This window comes from Chenopodium album, chromosome 1 (genome assembly GCF_948465745.1).
Source record: "Chenopodium album chromosome 1, dcCheAlbu1.1, whole genome shotgun sequence".
NCBI lineage: Eukaryota > Viridiplantae > Streptophyta > Magnoliopsida > Caryophyllales > Amaranthaceae > Chenopodium > Chenopodium album.
The window spans coordinates 42360817-42377541 of NC_137834.1; the positions used below are offsets into that span (position 1 = coordinate 42360817).

The 16725-nt window shown below is 39.4% G+C and overlaps 1 non-coding gene across 1 annotated transcript; it reads left to right on the forward strand.

The window, feature by feature from the left end:
• Positions 1-6618: 6618 nt before the first annotated feature.
• Positions 6619-6725, forward strand: LOC145565033 (small nucleolar RNA R71). The gene has a single exon (XR_014094952.1). It is a non-coding gene; the product is annotated as a small nucleolar RNA R71 (small nucleolar RNA).
• The last annotated feature ends 10000 nt before the right edge of the window (positions 6726-16725 follow it).

Here is a 16725-nt window from a genome sequence, read left to right on the forward strand (position 1 = left end):
CCCAATCTGGATTTCCTCATTGGGTCTTGATTAATTGATCCAATAGCCCCGGTATCACATACCGAGCCCTTAATCACCGGCTCTCACCGATCCTGGGCTTCAAGAGTGGTCGTGTCCTTCTAGCTTCCGTAGTCGATCCATAAAGCCCGGGAAAATGCTCCAAGAGTGCAATTTCCTGTAAAATACAACTAAAACTACGAAAACACTAGAACACACAAATTAGTAATAAAAGTGGCCCGAAAGAGCCAAAAACATTACTAATAACGACCAAGGGACGGGGGTAAAACACTATATAAAATGGACATATCAAACTCCCCCAAGCCAAACCTTTGCTTGTCCCTAAGCAAAGAGCCCATCAATGAACATATAAAACATACTTCACCCCAATAATCAAATCAAAAACCAACAATCCAAGGCAAATCTAGTGAACACGCTTCAACATCAATCAATCTTATTCATCTAATCACCCTTCCTCCCCAACTATTGTCAAGTAGAGCAAACCACAAGAGCATATAGAATTCAAGACTAGTGCTCACACACTCAACTCTCATTTATGTGGCGAGTAAAGAATGTACTCGATCGCTCTCCAACCAACCCCTTTAATGTGAACAATGCCCTCCCAACTCACACTCTCGTGTGTATAAAAACATTGAACGCTCATCCTACTAGTCGACTCGAAATATGCCAAGTCATAACTTGCATTGATAAACAACACTTTCACATTTACATAACTTCTATGCACAAGGTCGGAAGGTCTTTTAAGCTTGTAATGTAAGGCTATGGTAAAGGTAGGATAAATTTGGGATTATGTGAGAGAAAAGCTATGCTAAAAGGGAGCCAAATCCTAATAAACCCATGATCAAAAATAATGATCATACACATCTCCAACATAACCAACTCCAACAACAATCCACCAAATATACTCCAAACAATATAAACAATCCCAACACTTACAATTTCACTCGTAAAAATATGATAATATGGAACAAGAGTGAATAACAAACTTTGAACTCATAACTTGAAATATTTACATTGAAACTCAACTTTTTTTTTCCTTCTTTTCTTTTGATTAACCTTCACTTAGAACATTTGAACATCAAACACTTTTTCTTTTTTTTTCTTAGAAGTTCACTTTCTTCTTTTCTTCAAATTTCTCACTTTTTTTTGAACTTCTTTTTTTCATCACACTTGTATTTTTTTCTCAAATATATACAACTTTTAAACTCATCAAAACAAAAATATGATCAAGAACAAATTACTTCTCAAAACCCACCCAAATTGTGCAAATAATGTGCACACTACAAACTCCCTCACCTCGCTCACTAATAGCTCCCCCAAGCCAAGCTTGGGACTAGTAACCAATGGGGCAATTAAGGCTTGTAATGTGGCTATAAACAATAAAAAGTCAAGGCAACAACATGGGTAGCAAGAAGGGAACAAATGTATCTAAATAAATCTGAAGGCTACCTAAAAGAATGAACGCCTTCGTCCTCCTCATGTGCATAATAATAGGTCATGAAACGCTAGTCATAGTTGCAAATCAATACTCAAATTCATTGACATACCAGGAACTATGGAACTATCACACATTTCCTAACCAAATCAACTAGTCAAGCACTATATTCACAAGTAGTTGGGCAAAATTGACTCATGTTTAGGAACCCAAGCAATTAAACTTCAAATCATGACCAACAAATCCACAATATTCATCATCAAATACCAAGAATCAAAACAATTTTTCTCAAGTATGGGGCACAGGGAAGCATGATTTACAATTCATTGGAACGTATTTTTGAATTTTTTTTTTATTTTTCAATTTTTTTGTATTTTTCATATATAAGAAAGCAATAAAAACTACACTAGGAAAGCAAATAAAAACTATACTAGAAAGCAAATAAAGAGAGAAAAGGAAGAGAATTACCAAGTGAAATAACACCCCCCCAAGCCAAATCAAGCAATGCCCTCATTGACTTGGGAGAGTAGCCTACTCCTCATCCTCATCCATCCTTGAATAGCCCCCGCCGTGGCTAGAACCGGCTCCTCCATGGCTAGAGCCACCACCTCCATACCCCGAACCACCTGCAAAGTAGTTAGGGTCCACATTCCCACCCCTACCCCCAAAAGGAGCATCACCCCCATATCCGTGGATCGAAGAGTAGTCCACATAAGTACCATACGCACCGGGGTGAGAATACCCTCCTTGGGGGTATTGGAACCAATCGGGAGGAATAGCCCCCCGACGGACGTAATCATCATACATGGGATAAAGGCCCCTCCCTAGGTTCCTCTCTATGTAACCAACCAGCCCATCTAAGGTGCTTAACCTAGAGTCTAGGTTTTGCATCATACCCTTAACTCTCCCTTGCCCCGTCTCGATGCGGTCTAATTGGCTCCTAAAAGCCGAAAAGTCATATGGGGCATTGGGGTCGACGTTGTAATCGACCGAGGAAGTGGGTATGCCATAGGTGAAGGGTGGAGGTGGTTGGTAGTGTGGTGAATGGTGAATGGGGGAATGGTGGGGTTGTGGTGAAGGGTGAGGTGGTTGAACCTCACCTTGACCATTTATCTCGAAAGTCTAAGAGGGCTTCCCCCTCTCAAATTTGGTCAAGGCGGGGTTGGGTAAGGTAAAGGCTTGGTCTCTCCTACCCGATTGTCGGTGAACTATCCACCAAGTATCACTCCCCACAGGTTGCACCCAGTTCAAACTCCCTAAATAGGGTAGGTCCATGAGGTTCGATCCCACAACTTTCCTATGCCCATCCGGGTTCCAACCTAGGTGTTTCCTAGCAATGTGGGTCACTAACCCTCCAAAGTAAATAGGTGCCCTAGACCTACTAGCCTTGGCCGCATTGGCCGCCCTTTGGAAGTGATTGGCTATCCTATGGGGTATGTTTAATTTTTCAGCGGTAGGAATTACATAGGATGCCAATAGTTCCAATTCATCTCTCCTAACATTTGCCGGTTCATGCCTCCCAAAAATAGTGAGGCCGGCAAATCTTTGCCAAATTTTTGGGACGGGATGTTGAATCCACGTCCCTTTGGCATGCTGGAGGTTCACTAAATCCTCCCCGGTTAGCCTCTTATAGACCACGGCGGTGTGGTCTTGAGAGGGTTCAATTGGTTTATCCGATTTTAAATCAAACAACTTTCCAAATTCTTTAAGAGTTAGTCTCACATCGTTGTTTAACAATCGAAATTGTACATGAGTAATTAGTGTGTTCATTTTAATAACATTAAAACTTGAAATAAATTCAAATGTTAAGTAGTCATATGTATCATGGCACATTTGAAAGAAACCACTCATACCTATACCTTTGAACAATTTTTCCAAATATTTATCTAGGCCTAACCTAACTAGTGTGGGATGATGAATAAAACGGGTAGAGATTACCTGGCGATCGATGAGGTTGACCATTCTAACCTGTTGCTCCTCCGAGGTAATGACAACCTCCTCCCATCCCGGAATTTGAAGATCCGGGTTGACCGTTGGTTGTGGTGCCCTCGAACTCTCACCCCTTTGATTCCTTGAACGTTTTGAGGCCATCTTCTTGTAAAATAGTAGGAAATTGAAGGTTTCTCTCTCTTAGGGTTTGAGAAAATTTGAGAGAAAGTAGTGAAAAATTAGTGTAGATTGTAGAGGAAGATGAGAGGGGTTGGAATATGTAAGAATTTTTTAGTTTTGATGGAAGAATTGGAGTAGATCTTGAATTGAAGTGTAGGTTAAAGGTTTGAAAACGGAGGTTTTAGAGAGAGAAAGTGAAATGAAGAAGATGAAATAAGGAGAAAGTGAGGAAAGAAAGAAGAGAAAAGAAAATAAAGGGGTCGTGGCTGAAGGCGCGCCCGATCGGGCGAAGAAACGATTTTCCAGAGCTCCAGTTGCACGCCCGATCGGGCGAGCTCCGCTCGATCGGGCGCGAACACGAAGCAAAATTTCTCCACTTTTCTCGCCCGATCGGGCGAGCGTCGCCCGAAATTTCTTTTCCTTCACTCGATTTTCCACAAAAATGTGCCCGATCGGGCAAGCTTCGCCCGATCGGGCGAAAATACCTCCGAATTCAACCCTGCTTGCGCGCCCGATCGGGCTGCTTTGCCCGATCGGGCGAAAATAGCTTCGAATTCAACCTTGCTTGCGCGCCCGATCGAGCTGCTCCGCCCGATCGGGCGTATTTGCGGCTGAAATCTTGGGTTGCTCGCGCGCCCGATCGGGCGAGCCTCGCCCGATCGGGCCCGAGCCCAACTCGGCTGCACTCCTTTTTCTCCGATTTCTTTTCTTCTTCAAATTTTTCTAAGTCTTTATACCTGTCAAATTCATACATGTACAGCAACACTTATAACTGGTGAAATATCACTCTCCTCGCCTCTCTAAAATAAAAATCAAAAATAAGGAAAAGGGAAACTAGCCTAGAAAGCATGAAATACGGGTTGCCTCCCGCAAAGCCCTGGTTTATCTAGGTCCCGCACGACCTTCTTACCAAGTACAATATCTAGGACCCTTCGCCTAACCCTTGATCGGGTGGTTTCTCACCCGGTCTAGCGGTGTTCAGGCTGTGATTCAGCTTTCTGACATACCCTGTGGGACGCCAAACCACCTTATCTGGTGGATCCTCTTTGACTTGGATTGGGGAATCTACAATGCTACGCACTAAAAATCCTTCTTCGATCGAGTGTTGCTTCAAATTGTCATTGCGTTCAACACTTGCAACTCGATCTGGCGGAACACTTACCGTAGGCTCGATCCGCACAACTTGCTTTAACGGTTCCACCTTTTCACCCTCAAAACCAAGACCAACATTGTAGAGTGCTCTTTCTATTGCATCGACTTCCTTATGCCATATGTCTATCTCATCTGAAAAGGATGCGACACAAGATACCGCCTCCAAGGGATCTTTTTCAAGAGCTTGGGGCTTATTAGAATAATTTACAACCACATTAACACTGAAACATTTCTCCTCAGTCATGGAGCTTTTAGGGGCATTATTCAGATTAAAAATAACTTTATCATCCCCTACTGATAGTGTTAACTTACCACTTCGTACATCTATGACTGCTCCTGCAGTGTTAAGGAATGGTCTACCCAAAATAATTGGGGTTTGCATATCCTCAGCCATGTCAAGAACAACAAAGTCTACAGGTATATAAAATTTACCTACTTTGACGGGGACATCCTCTAAAACACCTAAGGGGTATTTGAAAGAGCGGTCGGCCATTTGTAGAGTTATATTGGTGGCTTTTAATTTACCCATATTCAACTTAGAACACACAGATAATGGCATGACGCTAACACTAGCACCCAAATCACATAATGCATTATCAATCAAGAGATTGCCAATATGACAAGGGATAGAAAAACTACCCGGATCTTTTAATTTAGGTGGAGACTTATTCTGAAGTACGGCACTACACTCTTCAGTAAAAGCTACTGTCTCTACCTCACTAATAGACCTTTTTCTCGTAAATATTTCTTTCATAAATTTTGCATATGAGGGGATTTGTGTGATCAATTCAGTAAAGGGAACTGTTACCTTCAAATCTTTTACCACCTCCAAGAACTTACCAAACTGCTTATCCACGTTTGTCTTCAATTGACGGTTGGGGAAAGGGAGTTTGATAATTGGCTTTGGAACATTATTATTCTTGTCTGGAGTAGCCACCTTCTCTGGAGTTGTACCCTGCAATGTAAAATTAGATATGTTAGTTGTATCCTTTAGCCCTGCAGGGCTATCAACTACATTGTTTGGTTTAATGGAATCAAGATTAGCATTATTTGATAAAACAGGTTCATCAACTTTGGGCATAGAGGGCCCTTCATAGTTTGAACCACTCCTTAGAGTAATTGCAAATGCTTGATCCGTAGGCCTAGTAGGCTGTGCCGGCAAGGCTCCCTGTTGGCGGGCTTGTAGAGTAGCGGAGAGTTGCGCAATTTGATTATCCATAATTTTATTATGCGCTATAATTTGATCAATTGTCGCATCTCTGCTCTCCATGTGCTTTTGCATATTAGCCAACATTGCTCTAATTTTCACCAGAGAAGGGTCAGAAGATGGGGAGGGTTGCTGTGGCTGGTTCTTCTGGCTAGCATTGGGATGATAATATTTTTGCTGCTGTTGCTGTGGCGCCTGTGGTTCTTGTGGTGGTGGATTTTGAACATTAGTGCTCCGGTAAGAAAGGTATGGATGATTCCGATACCCAGGATTGTAAGTGTTGGAGTATGGGTTATTCTGCCTGCAAGCTTGGAAGGCATTAACTTGCTCCACGGAACTCCTGCAATCTTGCTCCCAATGACCTACAATACCACAATTTTCACAGAAAGCCTCATTAGAATTATTATTAATCGCAGAAACATTGGCTACATTAGCAGTGCTCAGATTATCTAATTTTTGGCAAATAGAGGTTAGTTGAGGTTGCAAAAAGGATACAGAGTCGACACTATGCTTTCCCTTGTTAGAAAATCCTCTGGGATTCCCATATTGGGAATTGTGTATCGTCATATCTTCAATAACCTGACCTGCATCATCAACATTAAGATTCATAAATCTCCCACTAGCTGCAGAGTCTAAAATTATTCTAGAGGAATTTCCAATGTCGTTATAAAAGGCTTGTATCAACTACCATTGCGCTAAATTATGGTGAGGGCATTCTCTTTGTAGGTCCTTGAACCTCTCCCAAGCCTCATATAAAGACTCATCAGCTTCTTGGGCAAAGTTCTGAATCGCACTCCGTAGTACTGCTGTTCTCTCTGCAGGATAATACTTGTTATAAAAATTCAAAACAAGAGTTTCCCAGTCAGTTATACCAAGTGTAGTTCTATTTAAGCCATTAAACCACAATTTAGCTTTTCCAGTTAGAGAGAAGGGAAAGAGAATCTCCCTGATTTGGTCTTGAGTGACCCCGGCTTGCCTGATGGTGTTGCAATATTGACAATAGTCGGCAATGTGAAGATTCGGGTCTTCACCCTTGGCTCCACTGAATTGCTTCCTCTCTATCATCGTTATAAATTGAGGTTTGATTTTGAATTGAACCCCATCAAGAGCCGGAGTAGGGGTGAGATGTGGAAAATCCGTAAGCTTTAGTTGTGAATAATCACTAAGCTTCTTTGGAGCCGTCATCTCTGATTCTGTGTCTGATGATGCCTCTAAATCGCTGGAATCAGTTGGAGGATCGCGGTGATTATTGTTATTATCACCAGAATCCGCCAGGATTTGCTTCTAGAAATTTTTCTGTCTATGGAAGGAACGTTCGATCTCAGGATCGAATGGGATATAACCTGATCTGGAACACCTGGTCATAAACAAAAACTAGAAGCAAATGTGAGATTTGTCTCAAAGAACTATCGCTCTCTGAGACAAAAAGGGAAATAATCTAGACTACAAAAACAATCAGAAATAAAAATAAAACTGTTTCCCCGGCAACGGCGCCAAATTTTGACAGGGTAAAATCGTATCCCCTAATCAAAAGTAAATACCTAAATCCTCTACTAAAGTAGATAGGGAAGTAGGGTCGATCTCCACAGGGAAACAAGTCTTTTTACTCTTAATTATTTATTATAATCTAAATTATCTAAGTAACCAATATTTTTTGGGAATAAATTCTATACTACGAAGAATAAGTTTAGGGAGAAAAGAAACAATAATAAGGAAGCCTAGGGTCACAGGTTCACCAATAATTAATATTCCGGGATAGAACAAAGTAATTAATAATTAACAATGCACAGATAACATGATTAACAGGCTCTCGCAATTTATTAATCAACATAGATCTAACAGGCTCTCACAATTTACCAGACCTAAGTTCCTATTAAAAATAGCCTTTAACATTAAATTAACATCTGCTCGATTCATCAATTCAATATTGCTAAACATTCACAATCAAATTACATCTGCTCGATTCATAATCTAATTGCAAAGAATTAAAACAATTCAATAGGAAATTATCATGCAATATCAATAATCAATAATAACAAACTATCCCTTCATATTAATTATGGATCCCCATAAACCCTAGAATGGAACTACTCACTAATCATCATAACTAAGCCAATCAAGTAAATAATTAAAAGCATAATCAAGAAAGCAATTAAAATAGCTGAAATTAAAAGGGAAGAAATTGTACCAAAAATAAATCTGGAATTAAAGGAAGTATTAAGAACAAAACTTTAGAGAGAATTTAAGAGAGAGAAAATACTAAGTAGAGAGAGAAAGTCTAAGAAAAAAGGTAAGCTAATAATTCCGTACATAATCGTATTTAAACCTTTCCTAAAACAAGAATTAAAACTAAACTAATCAGCTACTAAGAAAAACACGCGCCCGATCGGGCGAAGGGCCGCCCGATTGGGCCCGCCTTTTCACTCTGCCCTTGCTTGGTATGCTGCGCCCGATCGAGCCTACGCTCACCCGATCGGGCGCGCTTCTTCCTTGAGGATTGCTTCTGCGTGCACTCGCCCGATCGGGCGTATGCTTGCCCGATCGGGCCCGGCTTCTTCTCTGAGGCTTGGATTTCGATTGGGCTCGATTCCTCGGCCCAATCTGGATTTCCTCATTGGGTCTTGATTAATTGATCCAATAGCCCCGGTATCACATACCGAGCCCTTAATCACCGGCTCTCACCGATCCTGGGCTTCAAGAGTGGTCGTGTCCTTCTAGCTTTCGTAGTCGATCCATAAAGCCCGGGAAAATGCTCCAAGAGTGCAATTTCCTGTAAAATACAACTAAAACTACGAAAACACTAGAACACACAAATTAGTAATAAAAGTGGCCCGAAAGAGCCAAAAACACTACTAATAACGACCAAGGGACGGGGGTAAAACACTATATAAAATGGACATATCAACCGCCTCATCACGAACCGTCCTTCTCAAATCTTGGTGACAACCTCCACAATCTTAGCGAATGTCGTGGAAGACCGCCCATCTCGTGCCATCTTCACAAATCTTTTGGTGACAATCTCCACAATCTTAGCGAATGCTGTCGAAAACCGCCCATCTCGTGCCATCTTCTCGAATCTAGGTGACAACCTCCACAATCTTAGCGAATGTTGTCGAAAATAACTTTACTTGAAGTCATCCTCAGCTATTGTGATAGTATTCGAAGAAAAATTACCGAAGACCAACGCTTGTTGATCTTTAAAGCTCGCTTGAACTTTGCTTTAGCCGGTGCGTCGGTGCTTCTGTTGCTTGTAAACCAGTATGTCAGTGCTTTGAATTGTGAACCTGTATGTTGGTGCTTCTGTTGTTTATGAACCATTATGTTGGTGCCTTTGCGATGAGCCAATGTTTAGGCGCTTTAAGCTAAGTGAGACGATCTTTCGTTAAGTTGATCACTTATTTGCGATTGTAATCAAGTCGACTACTCAATCATGTCAAATTGCTTATAGGGGCTAACTGGAATACCAAGGAACCCGAAATTGTTGTACAAGGTCGAAATAACCGTTCTGAAAGGCTTCAAGCTCTGTCGTTGCTGAAATATCTCTGGCGCCGTGATTTTGCTCTATTGGCATACGCCAGATGTTGTCGTCTGGCGCTGGATTCGGGTCTTCCCTATTTTGCTCTTGCTGCAACTGTTGCTTGGTTTTGCTCCGAACTTTGAGCTTGGTCGTTTCTTTTCAACCAAATCCGCTCAAATCTTTTGTAAATTAAAGCTCTTCATCTCTAATTTACTGATCTATGTAATTGCTCTCATCTTGGAAGAATTTCATGTGTCATGTTCGCGGTTTTTTCGAAAAAAATCCGGGAATGTCCTCGCTTGCTGGGAAGCACCTGAATTTATATCTTTGACTATAGGACTTTGCTTATATTTCTTTAGGGTTGACCTAAGGTTTAGTGTTGCTTGACTCATTGACTTGACACGACTCAAGGTATAAACTTGACTTAATGATGACTCACTTCGTGTGACTTGTGTGTGCATAGTGTTGACTCAACATGACTCAATGTGTACATGACTCGTGTTTGAATTGTAATGTGATCGTGCGACTCAAAAATGCAAAAAAAAAAAGGAAAAAATTTTCAGTCATTTTTGTGGAGGGTACCGACTTTCTCCCGAAAAAGAAAGACGTGAAAAAAGAAAGAAGCGAAGTTTTTGAAAGTGCATGTTGAATGAGCTTAGCCAAGTGTTGTCTCTCATAGTACAAGGATTGTAACATCTTAGACTATCCTAGTTGACTCGATAATGAAAGTATTTAGGTAACTTAGGCGCGGAGGCTAAGTACTTCATACTTTGTGATGCAATGATGATTGATGTTGATATGACAAGGCTTGCTTCAGCGTTGTGTTAAGATTTCATGACAAATGGTTCCTAAGGGAAGTATATTTAGTCATGTATCTGTGATGTGTGTGAAAGTGACACTAAAGCTAGGCCGCAAGAGCTAAGTGTGTGGAAAGATATTATTTTTAGAAGAGTCAAATAATGGTGACTCTTAGGCTATGTAAGCTAATGATGTAAGGATCAAGCCCCCAAGTCTAGCTCTTAGTAGATAGGGATGAGCATAGGAGATCCCTATATATGATCAATTATGAGTGTAAATATGAATGCATTTTTATTACGGCCGCACCTCGATGTGAGGATGCCTACGTATCCGTTAGGAATCAGGCCGAATGTAGTTCTAGCCGAACCTCGCACAAGTGTGTATACCTCAAAAAGGTCTTTTGAAGGGTTGTAACGTGGTTAGGCTAAAGGTTGAAGAAGAAAGAGATAAAGGCTCAAGACCCTAGATAAGCCCCCAAGGTGTGCAACCTTGCTTTTGAATCTTTATATTTTTATGCTTGAGGCTTTTGACTCTTTTTTAGCTCTCTTTTCTCTTTTGCTTTAGCATCTATTTTATTTTTATAAGTGTGGGCAATCCCGATCATGCGATCTATCACTCACTTGGCATTCATGTTTCTCAGTCACGGTACCGAGCACTCGATAAGAGACGCAATCTGAGACGTGTTCATATCAAAGACATGTTCATGTCAAAGACATTGGAACACTTACCCTTTTGTACACTTTATTTATTTTTTTGCTTATCTTTTGCTATTTTAGTCTTTTGAAGTCACTCAAGCTTTTTATAAAATTAAAAATTTCATAAGTTGCACACAATCCCATCCCAAGGTTAAGTAGATGTAGGTTGAAAAATGAAAGGTCTATCGTTAGACGAGGCTCAAAGTTGTGTATCAAGAAAGGATTGTATATTTTAAAGGTGAAAGGTGATATGATGTGGCTACAAGGAGGCGCCTCAAATCATTGGTATACCTTGTGCTTAATTCGACATGGATTATATATATATATATATATATATATATATATATATATATATATATATATATATATATATATATATATATATATATATATATATATATATATATATATATATATTATTTTTAAATGCAATGCAATGCGATGATCATATGTAAGGAAATAAATGCTCATTTTATTAAAAGGCAAAAAGAAAGAAATTTACAAAATTAATCTAAGGGAAAAGAAAGGTGCCTATGCTAGACTTATTGGAGAAAAGGTAAATAAAGAAATAGAAAAAGAGGAGGTCACGAAATCCTGTAGTTGAAGCTCGCCTCTTGCCTTGTGTCGTTTGCTTTATCATCACTCGCTCTTCTTGTTAGCTGGAGGCATGGGAAGCTTGTTATTATCGATCAAATGTTGAATAGCCTCCTTTAGCTTCCAACAGCTCTCAGTAGCATGACCTCTACCTTGATGGTACTTGCAGTGTTCATCTGGATTCCAACTAGGCAATCTCTTTTCAGGCGCGGGATCTTGAATAGGTCCAATGGGAGTAATGAGTCCCTTAGCATGGAGTCGATCGAAGGCAGTATCGTAACTCATCCTAATGGGGGTGAAGTCTTTCCTTAATTGCTTCTTGATAGCACTTCACTGAGATCAAATGTAATAACATTGTTACTAGAGTGGGCGTTTTCGGAAGGAGAAGGATTGTCGTTCTTCTTTCCTCTCCAGCCACTATGGTACTATTGTTAGTAGCTTTTTGTTTAGCGAGGTCATCTTCAATCTTGATTCCGATGTCATAAACGGCTTTGAAAGTATTCAAATTATGTTGATACTTTAAATTCTTCGAATACTTCTCTTGGAGATTCTTGATAAACATCCTCACAGACTCTTTTTCGGTAGGCACCTCAATCATCTTAGCGGAAGTTTCCCTCCACTTATTGAAGAAAGAAATAAAGCCTTCATTCTCTTTTTGTCTTAGCATCTCAAGTTGCCTATAATCAGTTTCGATTTGAATATTGCATTTGTACCTATCAGTAAGAGCGTTTACTATAGCATCCCAGGTAGAGGTTTTCTCTTTATCAAGAGAAAAGAACCATTGTTGACAAACGGTTTCAAGAGATAAAGAAAACAAAGAATGAAAGACTTTCCTATCGATCCCCTTAATGTTCATTATAGTTTCAAAGGCCCTTAAATGAAAGTAAGGATTATTCGTTGCCTTGAACTTAGTAATGTCAGTGGTATTGAACTTCTACGGAAGAAGATCTTTGTCCACAAAGACCCCTTGTGAACTAATGCCTTGGAATTTGTAGTCACTAGATAACTTGCTCAAACTTTCTTGCATGAGCTCCATTTGTTGTTGCTTCACAGGGTCATTGATTTTGAAGGTTAGAGCCTTCAACGCCTCAGTCACGTCAGTCAATTGATTCCTAAGCTCGTTGACTTCTTCTTGAGTTGCCATTATCTTTTTAGCTTTCCTCTTTTGACGAATTGGTTTATCAAAAAGTAAGACTTGAATAAAGAGGTCGTCCTTGATTAATCGCCCTTCTCTCCTTGACCAAGTATTAGAAAGGGAAATTAGGGATATCGATTGTTAATTATTTGACTCAAACTCTATTCAACATGCAATGGATAGAAGAAGGTAGAAAGAATGAGATTGTGATATGGAGGAAGATGATGTATATAGAGAGATATGAAGAATTAGGAGTAGAATGTAACCCCAACTCAAATGACGGAAAAAACCGACTCATGCATGAACCTAAGACATGGTCATGGTGATATATACTCAAAGTGTGTGCTAAGACTAGTGAGTGTAGTGAGCGTAGGTGACATATTAAGACTCTTGTGTAAGACCATGTGGCTAGACTATGTGACTAGACTCAATTAAGGACTTAACGAGGTATTATTATTAATAAAGTAATCGAATTGATTAGCAAACTCTTTAATTAGACACAAAGTGATGACTCGAGCAATATACCGAACTGTCGTCAAAACGACAAGACTGGCGCCGCACTGTGAAGTGTAGCGCCAAACGACAGAACTGTCGCCAGGCGCTGCACTCCACAAAGTGGCGCTGCAATCCAAATCTCGGTGCCATTGCTGGAACGTTGATCTGGGACTGCTTTCGGTATTATTACTCTACAGGGTATACCTAAAGTCGTACTAGGTCAATTCTGATTAATTTGTTAGACTTTAATTACTCTAATTAATTAATTAATTAATTAGAAAAAGTTCTTTTAGTCATTAATCAGTTTATTTAGTCTTAACACAAGTCAAACAAACGGTTAGTAAAAAACACATAGAGTATGCACAACAAATAATGCACAGTTAGTCAAGTAGGCACAATATGATGCAATGAGTTTGCAACCTAACCATGGATCTAGTTCTCTAAAGTTCGGGATATGGGTTAGTCAAAGAGGGTCCATGGTTAATTTTCCGAATGCACCGCGCGGAAGCCTAACCTTGAAGGGTTGGCGCGAGTGGATGGGACACCGCGAGTTAAAAAACGTGCTTCCATGGTTTGGTGAATTCAACATTCTCGGATGTACCCTTTGTTGCACAGAGCATTCAATTAGGTAAATGGAGCATGAATTCCCAGAGGGTTATATACATATGTAGAACACATATAGGTTTCATAAAAGTGAGAAAAACTCAATCAGGAAGTAGGAACATGCAAACAGTGCTAAAAACTGGTCAAAATTAGAACGCATATTTCTGGCTCGGTATTGGAAGAACTTGGCGCCAGCGAACAGAGGCCGGCGCTGAAATTTGGCTTTGGCGCCTAGCAACAGAAGTTGTCACCTGGAGCCAGAGTTAAATCATCGGCGCTAGACTCCGTCTTCTGACGCTAGTTCCTACATGCCTCAGCAGCTTTCTGTGCTCGATAAAATTATCAAGTTTCGCGTAGCATTATTTCAATCCTAGTTGTAAAAGATATTCCTCAAATTTCCTACGTGTAAAAATCCTATGTTTTAACTCATTACGGATGGTGTTTCCAATGAGATCTTTTTTAAGCATATGACAATAATGTTAATCAAAATTATGCACATGGAATACTTAGAACTTTTCGAGTCTCATCCACTCATTCTAAATCATTGCCGAAATAAATTTCAGGAATTAAAATAGAAATCCTCCCCAGTAGAGTCGCCAAAAAACTGTAGGGAATATTTCAAGCATCACCCCAAACTTGAACCCCACTGTGATCATACACTAAAGTACGGTGGTGTAGACACCCATTTGTGTCTCCCCAAAACCAAACCCAGTGATGAGTACCTTTCACGTCAAATCATAATCGAATGAAACGAAAGTGTGGAAAGGTCTAGTGTTGCGGAAAGTTTTATTTCTTTTCTTTTTTTTTCTCTTTGTTTTGAAAACTTTATTTTAAGAAAACAGCCAATCCAGTTTGGTTGGTCCATGATATGGGTCCAATATTGGTGAAGTTGGATGGGGTTTGCAAAGACCTTTCCAACGATATATTATAAGCCCAATTCCAATGAATATTGAGGAATTTATGGCCAATTTACTAAACTGGGCCCGGTTTGAGTTTTAAGTACGGCCCAATGATCTAGGGGAGGGCCTAATATGATTTATCATTCCTAATGCAATTAGGAATGGTTTTGGTCTTCTAGAACATTCTAGAAGGTTTTATCATTCTTAATTCAGTTAGGACTCTTCAGAGTTTTAATTAGATCAAATAGCATTTTCGACTGAAATTATATTATTTTATCTTCCAGTACGGTAAAATTATCAGAATTTCGAAAACGCGTTGAAATCCGAATTGGCGTCCAACCCCAGGCCTTGGCACCTGGAACCAGGATTGGCGCCAGACGCCAGCATTGGCGCCTGGCGCTAGCCACTGGTCTTGGCGCCAATGAGCCAGGGCTGGCGCCAATGTGTTTTTGCGATCTTCAGACTCTGTTTTGATAAATTATCTTTTTTGGATGATTTTCTCTATAAATATCGTATCAAAAACTCCGTTTTCATACAATCAACATTCATCAACATTCATCTACAGTAAACATTCATCAACATTCATCAACAATCATCAATTACCATTCATTAATTTTCTCTTCATTCATCTACATTATTCATCAATTAACATAAATTCTTTAGCATTCTTTCTTTCTTGCTTTTTAATACAAAATTCCGCATTCACAAGATCTAGAAACACCTAGCCATATTCGAAGTTGCCTTCGCCCTAGACGTGAAAGGTTTTAATTTCTGAGGGTTTGGTCCCAAATCTCTCTTTCAATTATTTAATTTAATTGTTTGATTATTATTTTCCTTGAAGTTACTAACGCGTGTATTTTGTTATTAGAAAGAGGTACAAGGCATCCACGTAAGTACTTTATTGGTTTTAATTGATATTATGATGTAGAAATCATGCTTAGGTTGTTATTATGATTCCTAATGTTATGTTAGGGCGTTTTGATATTCCTAGTATCATGTCTAGGGTATCTTTAATATTAAATATGATTGCTATGATGCCTTTTATTTTCTTCCTAATATTTATGATTGTTAGTATCATGTTAGGGCTAAAGCTTTGATTTTTATTGTTTAGTGACATGCTAGGGTTTGTTATTAATCTTGTTAGTATCATGCCAAGAATCTTGCTATTTCTATTATGCTTTAATATTAACATGAACATGATTATGATTGATATTATTGTTATAATTTATTATTATTAATGATATTGATTATTTATTATGTTGCTTGATGTTTATTATTTATTGCTTGATCACCTTTTATTGTATGATTAAAGGGAATTGGTATTTGCAATCACGCTTAATAAGATAATTGATAATCTTGTTAGGGTTAATTGTGATTATAATTCAAGTGATCGCCAATAATAGATTTATTTGTGCATTAAAATTCAACCAACATAGATTAAACAGGTTTAGGGTTAATCCTATTGATTGTATGTTAGTCAGAAAGCGCACATGAATACGAGCAGAATAAAGTAGAGGCCTATTATTAGGGCAGGTTCGATCTCTTTTAGGTTGGATTTGTACCATCATCCCCGAACCCTTATTTGGTTCATGACCTTATGGAGTTTACGATCTCTTAGATCGTTAAGGGGTGTAACCTTCACCTCGTGAACGGTTTACAAGTTCCTTAAAAACTTGTTGGCGACTCTTTTGCTCTATCTTCTTCCCTTTTGGACGCCACCGTACTTTAGTGTATGATCACAGTGGGGTTCAAGCTAGTGGGATTTTAAAGGCTTGAAATTATTCCCTACAATTTTTGGCGACTCCGCTGGGGAGGATTTCTATTTTAATTCCTGTATTTGTTTCGGCAATGATTTAGAATGAGTGGATGAGACTCGAAAAGTTCTAAGTATTTCATGTGCGTAATTTTGATTAACATTGTGGCATATGCATAAAAAGGTTCTCATTGGAAAGACCATCCGAAATGAGTCAAAAACATAGGATTTTTACACGTAGGAAATTTGAGAAATGTCTTTCACAACTAGGACTGAAATAACACCACGCGAAACTGGATGATTTTATTGAGCACA